General features: G+C 46.9%; 1 non-coding gene across 1 annotated transcript; it reads left to right on the top strand.

Moving 5' to 3' along the window:
- Nucleotides 1-9,117: 9,117 nt before the first annotated feature.
- On the top strand, nt 9,118-9,225 carry LOC115522518. The gene has a single exon (XR_003971424.1). It is a non-coding gene; the product is annotated as a U6 spliceosomal RNA (small nuclear RNA).

The raw sequence follows: 9,225 nt of genomic DNA on the forward strand, positions 1-9,225 counted from the left end.
TCGAAGATCGAGGTGTTGGCAAACTTGGCGTCTCCTGAGGCCTCTCTCCTCAGCTTGCAGATGGGCCCCTTCTCACTGTGGCCTCATGTGGCCTCTCCTCTGTGCATTGTATATCCCTGTTGTCTCTGTCTCTTCTTATAAGGACACGAGTCATATTGGATTAGGGCCCCACTTTTATGACTTCATTTAACCTTAATTACCTCTTTAAAGTCTATCCCTGAGTACAGTCACATTAGGGTTAGGGCTTCAACACAGATTTGGGGAGAACATAAATTTCAGCCTCTCCATCCTTCCCTGTTTGTGGCAGCAGTTTCTCCTGCCATCAGTGCAGCCTCTCGCCACCTCCCTCGTCATCTTTCAAGTAAGTAGTCCCTGTTGCAGACTACATGGCATCCCCTCCATAAAGTCCAAGTTTCTGTCTGGTCTTGAGAAGCCCCCTCACGCTGTGGACCCAGACCCTGTCACGTGTCCCTCCCCTCCTCACCCAGTATGTTCCAGTCTTCCTGAACTTCTGTGGCTCAGAAAGCGCCATGCCCGTCTGCACCGTTGGACCTCTTTACCTTTGTGCTGTTTGCTCTGTCTGGGTTTCCTCCCTCCCCTGCCCCTCTCCACCTGGCAAACGCTCATCCACGAAAGCTCCCATTGCCAGGGGTAATCCCCAGTTGCACCATTTGGTACCCTACTCCTTTTTTGGTGTTCCCACCTATTTCCTGCATTATAGTCCTTTGTGATTGATTTGTCCCTCCCCCCCCCCCCCCAACTAGACCACGAGCTTCTTCGGAGCAGGGGCTGTGCTCCCTTCTCATGCCTCCGTGGGGCTCAGAGAGAGGCCTTCCCCAGCTCACGGTGCTTGTGCCACAGGAACTGGCAGAGGCACGGTCTCGGGCAGGTGTGGGTGGAGGCGGCTGCTGTGGTTACCTGGAGCCCCGGAAGGTGGAGGCACGCTGCACTGTCACGGGGAGCTAGTGGAACGTAGAATGGCATCCTGTCGCTGCCCCAAAACGTTCAGCAGGATCTTGGCTCCCAGCGCACAGGCCTGCGTCAGTCTAGGCTTGTCCAGGTGGGGCAGCTGGCGCCTGTGTTCTGGGTGCTGAGGTGAGCGCTCCTCACGGGTAGCTCACTGGATCCTCACAGGAACTGTAAGGTGAGCACTACTGGTTTTACTACTCTGGTTCTACTGGTTTTACTCTGGTTTTACTACTGAGGAAAGAGCTCTGAGTTCCCATGTGGCAGAGCTGGGATTTATATATCCAGACCTGACACTCAGACGGCACCTGAAATTAAGGCGTGGCTGTACCTCTGGGAGGCTGGGGGAGGTCAGCTTCAGGCCCCAGGACTGGGTGTACATAGACGGCAAAGGGGCTCTTGCTCTCCCAGGCTGTTCCTGTTCTTCTGTAATTTGTTTTCTCTTAATGTGTTGTAAACATCTTTCCATGTTGTGGTGGTTTTAAAGTATGTCTACAAAGTCTTTGCTACTCCTCCCACGAAAGGTGGAGCCTGATTTTCCTCCTCTTGAAAATGGGTCCGTCTCAGTGACACATTGCTGTTGAATAGACTGTGGCAGAAGTGATGGCCGAGTGTCTTTTGAGGCTAGATGAGAAAAGGCAATACAGCTTCCCCCTAGCTCTTTCTTGGGATGCATGCCTTGGAATCCTTGGCTTTGCTGATGCTGCCCTGCTGGGAGATCACCCCTAGGGGCAGGGGCAGGAGGAGGGAGGGAAGAAGGGAGAGAGCGAGACTCCAAGGCATCTGCATAGTACAGGTGCTACCTAGGAATGAGCAAGTCTTCAGGTAATTCCAGTGCCTAACTTTCGAGGCTCGTGTCAACTGGAGCAGAGACCGGCTCTCCCTGCCAAGCCCTCACAGATGGCAGACTGGTGAGGAAAACACGGTACAGATCTTTCTTGACTTACATTGAGGTTATGTCCTGATAAACCCATTGTAAGTTGAAAATATAAATTGAAAATTCATTTAAAACACCTGACCTACTGGGGCGCCTGGGTGGCTCAGTCGGTTCAATGTCCGACATCGGCTCAGGTCATGATCTCACAGTTGGTGAGTTCGAGCCCCGTATCGGGCTGTGTGCTGACAGCTCAGAGCCTGGAGCCTGCTTCGGATTCTGTGTCTCCCTCACTCTGTGTTCCTCCCCTGCTCACACTCTGTCTCTCTCTCTCTCAAAAACAAACATTAAAAAAAAAAAACCTAACCTACCAAACATCATAGCTTAGCCTAGTGTACCTTGAACGTGCTCAGAACACTCACGTTAACTGTAGTTGGGCAAAGTCATCTGACACAAAGCCTATTTTATAATAAAGTGTTGACTATGTCATGTAATTCATTAAATACTGTAGTGAAAATGACAAACATAATGGTTGTATATATCAGTTGTTGGCTCTTCTTTTTTTTTTTTTTTTAATTTTTTTTAATGTTTGTTTATTTTTGATAGACCGAACACAAGGGGTGGGGAAGGGCAGAGACAGAGGGAGACACAGAATCCGAAGCAGGCTCCAGGCTCTGAGCTGTCAGCACAGAGTCTGATAGGGGGCTCGAACCCACAGACCATGAGATCATGACCTGAGCTGAAGTTGGTCACCCAACCAACTGAGCCACCCAGGCGCCCCTTAGCTCTTCTGATTGGGTGGCTGACTGGGACCTGCAGCTCTCTGCCGCCACTCAGCATTATGAGAGGATCATAGTGCACATCACTAGCCGTGGGTAAAGATCCAAATCAAAAATTTGGAATATGGCTTCCACCGAGAGTGTATTGTTTTTGCACCATTGTAAAATCAAAAGAATCATAAGTTGAATTATCATATATCGAGTACTGTCTGTAAATGCTGCTATTGTTTAGGCTTCTGGCTGGGGAGTGGCTTGTTACTCAGCATTAGCTAATTGGAAGAGATACCACCAAGAATAGTGCTAGGCCCTAGTTTTGTCCATGATGTAAACGCATCAATTTGTATAGCCATTGGACAATTGGTCATGCAGTATTTATGTGAAAAATCTCCCTATTCATGTAGAGTTTTATAGGCATGTAACAGATACTAGCCCTTTGTCTTTGACGATTGTCCCCTTCACCTAGCATTTCGGGGTGGTGGGGTGTTGTCTCATATCCGCCTGGGTCAGTTCCTCCATGCTGATTTGGCTCCCTTGGGCCTCAGCTCCCTCCTACCCCACGGAACTCCTAGCCTGCCTTCATCCGCGTGGTAATGCTCTCCTTGGGGACCTCTTCCTCGGACATTCAATGATCCCCTCTTTTTCTTCACCCCTCTGCAGAGAACTTGGCCTTGCCTACCTGAGTACAGTGCTGAGGCCTCGATCTTCTTGGCTGTTCTCTCCGCATCTCTCAAGGAAAAATACAAATTCTCAGCAGTAAGGAAGACTACTAACAAATAACATTTATTGAATAACTTTTCTGTTCAGGGCACTTGGTTTGGCACTTTGCATGGATCACATAATTCAATTCTGACATTAACTTTTTGAAGCATGCATCATTGTCTTTTTATTAAGATGATGAAACTGAAGGTCAGAGAGGTGACACGACCTGAGGTCATACAGCTAGAAAATGGTGCGGTCTCTGCTCTCAGCAGGTCTGTAGAACTGCCTTCCTAGATCTCTGTTAAAGAAAAGAATTCCCTAAACTCAACACAATTCCAGCGTGGGTGGCACTTGCCATTGTTAAAGAGCAGCGAGTCCCCTTTATTCACCGTCTTGCTTCCAGACCGTGCCTGATGCCTGTAGATTCATTCATTTGACAAGTATTGTTTGTCTATAGTGTGTCAGGCACGTTCTGAGAGCTGTGAAGGAACCAGAGGATACATCTGACTTCACAGAGCTTTTGTTCTCGTGCAGAGATAGACAGTAAAGGAGTAAAAGAGGTAAAAACCGGCCCCATTACTGTGAGTGTGGGGAAAGGTTTCACGCAACAGCCTCTTGGGGGTCGGCTTCAAAGGAACCACAGGCTTGGTTCTAGTTTTGTGTGTGTGTGGGGGGGGGTGGGTTGGGTGAGCAGTGTTTAAATTTGAAATGGTTGCCTGGTTCACTTCTGGGAGAAGAATGAGGGCATCTTGTCTGAGAACATGGCAATATGAAGACTGGCTCCTCTGGTTATAATTTCTTCACTCAATTGTCTGATGACTTCTTTAGGAGAAATTCCTAGAGGTGAAATGTTTGAGAGAGTAGTTGGAATTTTTAAGGTCATTGGTACATAGAACCAAACTCCCCCAAAAGGCCTTGCTGACTTACTTATGTCCAGCTGTGCGAGCCAGAGCTTCACCACAGGGTGCCAGGGTGCCCGAGCCCTGGTGGTTTCAGAGGGTGCCCTGCTGGTGTTGAGGACTTCCTGTGTGTGCCTCGTGGGACAAGCCCCGAACAGCACTAGACCTTGCCATTGTTTTCCATTATAGCCAATCTGATTAAGGGGGAATAGTATCTCTTTGACGTTATAGTTTGAATTTCTTTAATTACCAGTGAAGGTAAATATTTTTTATATGCTGATTATCCCATTGCATTTCTTCTTTTGTGACTTTCTTGTTCTTGTCCCTTATTTCATTTCTCCACTGGGGCCATTGCTTTTTTAGGATTTCTAAGTACTACCTAGAAGTCACCAGCAGAGTGCAGCAGTGCACCAGGGTGCTGAAGACATGGTGTTGAAACCTGAACCTTAACAGTGTTATTTTTGACAGTCAGATCCTGGGTCCTGGGGGTGTTGGCGTCAATGGGTTCAGGGGGACCTTAGACAGACAAGATGGTTACTTTCCTATCCAAAGTGAATGATTTGTCTGAAAGTGTATGGGTGGGTTTGGAACAAGATGATGACTTTTAAAGGCCAAGACTGTAGGTCCCAGAGTGGTAAATGAATTCTGTCTGGTAGGAGACATCCAGGAGCCCTTAGGCGGAAGGCACTTTTCCTGTCATTGTGGCACTGTGAGTCCCAGGTTGTTGCCAGAGTAAGGGTGTGTATATGCACACACGCGTGCACAGATGTCCACCCCAACCTCCAGAAAGGTAGTTGAATACACTGTCGTGTATGCCAGGCACTCTCTTTGAGCTGTCTTGTTCTTAGTCTCACTGAGAAATTGAAGCAGCATAATAGGGGTGGCCTGGTGACGATTGTGGAGAGTGGGATTATGAAGGGCAGGGGACTTGTGAATGCTGCTCCAGGAGCTAGATGAGCCTCCGGGAGATAGGAAGCCCTGAAACCTTACGCAGAATTATCTATGCACTTACATGTCTTCTTTTGAAAAACATTTAATTTTGAGATAATTACAAATACCGCTGTAGAAGTAGTTGCAAAAAGTAGAGACCCCATGTACCTTTCACCCAGTTGCCCCCAGTGCTGGCATCTCCCATAACTTTAGCACAGTATCTAAACTAGGAAATTGATATTGGTACAATCCAGGCCTTATTCAGAGGCCATGACTTTTACATGCATTCATGTGTGTGCATGGCATTGCTGAGCTATATGAATAGTCCTAGACACCATCTTTTGGACTTCTTGTTTTGTGCAATAGTATACCTATATTTGTTTTTTTTTTTTTTTAATTTTTTTTTTTCAACGTTTATTTATTTTTGGGACAGAGAGAGACAGAGCATGAACGGGGGAGGGGCAGAGAGAGAGGGAGACACAGAATCGGAAACAGGCTCCAGGCTCTGAGCCATCAGCCCAGAGCCTGACGCGGGGCTCGAACTCCCGGACCGCGAGATCGTGACCTGGCTGAAGTCGGACGCTTAACCGACTGCGCCACCCAGGCGCCCCTACCTATATTTGTTTAAGTCAAATGTTAGTAGCATTTTCTGTTACTTCCAGCCATAACATTCCTAACATACACACCATTACAAAGTGCAGAAAATCTGTTGCAAACCAGGCCAGTTTGCGCGTGGGTGGCATTGAGCATCTGACAAGGGGCAGAGAAAGAGGGAGACACAGAATCCGAAGTAGGCTCCAGGCTCTGAGCTGTCAGCACAGAGACCGACACGGGGCTTGAACTCACGAACCGCAAGATCATGACCTGAGCCGAAGTGGGATACTTAACTGAGCCACCCAGGCGCCCCAAGCATCCAACTCCTGACTTCAGCTCAGGTTATGACCCCAGGGTCGTGGGATCGAGCTCCAAGTTGAGCTCTGTGCTGAGTGTGGAGTCTTAGATTCTGTCTCCCCCGCTCTCTCTCTACCCCATGCTCCCTCTCCCCCACTCTCATGCTGTCTTTCTCAAAAAAAAAAAAAAAAAAAAAAAAAGAAAGGGAGGAATAATGGTTCATGTAATAAAATCCAGAGGAATGACTGAACTGGTCCCGGAGGCTCAAAGTGCCGTCAGAAATCTTGCTCCATTTCTCTGGAATGTCCATGGCTCTGCATACTTTTGAGTTCTGGCTTTATTCTCAGGCACCTTCCCTCAAGATCAACAGAAGCTGCGGCAGTCTTGGACCTTTCATCCTCACTGCATGTGACACAGAAGTGAGGGACTGGGGGGATTTCATCATTTCCTACAGGAGTTATAAGGTTCATTCTAACTGGACCAGCTTCAGTGCCTATCCCTCAACCAATCACAGGGCCAAGGGAATGACATTCACTGATTGGCTTGTGCCTGGACTCCTAACTGCTCCTTGAACACTTGGATATAGGGATATTTTATTTAAACTTAAACTAGAGATAAGATCATCCCATCCCCTGACCACATGGGAGACAGGAGGTGTCTGAAAAGAACTGAGGTGCTGCTGCGAGTGGGAGGGGAAATAAATGCTGGACAGTAAAACCACAGGGGTCTACTTCCTCCAGCACGGGGCGTTCCTCTCTGGTCAAATCAGCTGTGATGGGGAGGACAGGATCATATAGTTCAGGCATGTCTACTGGGATGGGGATGCAGTTCTTGCATAAACGGGGATGACAGCTGGACAGATATCCTAGGAGGTTTCTACCACAATAGTGGTCCATGCCTCCGAGTCCCTGTTCTGCGGGTCTCCACGTGCCTCAAGATTGTAAGCTGGTAGTGGCATCTCTGGCCGTCCCCACTGGCCTGGTCAGGTCTGCAGGAGCCCGGGGGGCCGCTTAGGAGATGCTGTGGTTGAGACAGGGTCTTGGGTTTCAGCTGCATCTGCTAGGCACGGCTTAGGATGTATTTAGGTGGGAGCCCTCCCTCCCTGCCCCACCCCATCTACACTGCGTTCACTGGACAGCTGCTCAGGCTGTCCAGTACGGACGTCACTTTCCTGCTGTACTCTTCCCTACCCCCACCATGAAGTCCACCCAGTCCAGATGGGCACAGAGATCTTTGAGAGAGACTTTCCTGTGGCAAGGTGGCTTTTAGTGCCTCTCATTACCCGAGCTTATGGAAAAGCTCAACATTTCTCAAAGCGCACGATTTTGTACCGTGGTGTTATGTGACACGTGCATCAATTTTTTAATATTCCTTTTTAAATCTTTGTACTTACAACATTTGTTTTGGAATAGAGATACAGAAAAATACACAAAACAAAGAGCTTCATGAAGTATAAGGCAAACACCCCAAATGCTTTTGTAACCCAAGAGGTGGAATGTTGCAGCCACCCCAGAAACGCCTTCATGTTCCCTGTCCAAGTCACAGTCATACCCCCCGCCAGGAGTAACCACTGCCTGGCTTCTGTAGTAATCACTTCCTTATGTTTATGGTCTTAGCGTCCAAGTGTGCATCTTTGGAAATGATGGCTCTGTCTTGCCCACTTTTAAAAATGTATCTTTATTTACCTCCTTTTCATGTTTCGAGTCCCCTCTCATCTTTTTCCTTTCATTTTGTCTGTTGAATCCAGGCCATCTGACTGTAGCATTTCCCACAGTGTAGGGTTTGTTTGCCGCCCACGCATGGGACATTTCAGCATGCTCCGTTCCCCTTTGCCTGTGCCGCACGCATTGTCAGCTGGATTGAGAAGCTTGATCAGACTCAGCTTCTGTCTTCTGGCAAGACTCTAGGTGGTGATGTGTTCCTTCATCAGGGGCCACATAATGTCAGGCTGTCTCTCCTTTGGTGGTGTTCATAGCTATGGATGCTCAGTCCCTAGATCCTTAATTCCCTGGGGGTCCAAAATGGTGGCATATATCGTTTTCATTGTGGTATGATTCACATTTTATTGCTTAGTAATTTTGTCATTCCACACAATTTATAAGTAAATAGGCTTTGAGAAAATACCTTGAGAAAGTTAAACAGATGATGGCAACGTTGATGAGACTGTTCCAGTGTTTTACATGAGGTAATGAGAAGAACCACAGCTGCCACCACTACAAAATGATGATATTTTAATTCCATCATTTCTTTTTCATTTATTTGCTGGAATTCTTTATAAACAGATGCTTCCTTTCATCTACCACGAGGTTACCCAGTGGTATAGCTCATGTAGAAGAGGCAGGATAAATGCCTTTATTCCTTGTGTTTATCAGTTTGCAAAATAATAAACTGGTTCCTTATCCTCTGGAGGTGACCAGTTCACTTTTTCATTATCATTATGAGTTCATGGATTTAAATAAACCTGGTGAGTTTCAGTTTGTTGCCATTGGTACTATGTTCGAAGCTCAAATTGTCCTGTCTTTGGCCAGTGGGAACCCTTGTGAGTTGGCTTCGGTGTTCTTTTGACGCTACCCTGGGCTCCATGAGCCTGTCTGTGATGGCGTGTGTGCTGTCGTTTATGTCAAGATGTTCTAGACTTCGTTTGTATTTCCTCTTCTGACCTGCAGTCAGTCATTTCTCCATGCAGCTCTGACTTTCAGTGGGAAATGGCATTTTATGACCACAGTGTGGACTCCAGGGATACTAGCTGCTATGAATTGGTCCTTGTTTCCAGGCCTTTTCAATGGACAGAGCTATTCGATATAGATAAAATGATAGATTGAAAACGTCATAAGTTCATACTGTTTTTCCAATTAAGTTTCAGGACTATAGATTTTTTTTTATTTAATCTTTGAAAAAATTACAGCTGTCTCTTCTTTCTTCCACACTGAGAATCTTGATTTTTAGGACACGGGGGATGATAGTTAAAATAGCTCATAATTACTCACTTGTTTTAGGCTACATTACACACACAACAGGGAATATCAATACTAATGCTGCTACCACCAGAATGATAACTGAGAAGAGTTTGAAAGTTCTCGTGCTCATTCTTGCAGCACATATGCTAAAATTGGAATGATACAGAGAAGATTAGCATGGCCCCTGTGCAAGGGTGACATACAAAATTTGTGAAGTGTTCCATATTAAA

The sequence above is a fragment of the Lynx canadensis genome, chromosome C1 (assembly GCF_007474595.2).
Source record: "Lynx canadensis isolate LIC74 chromosome C1, mLynCan4.pri.v2, whole genome shotgun sequence".
NCBI lineage: Eukaryota > Metazoa > Chordata > Mammalia > Carnivora > Felidae > Lynx > Lynx canadensis.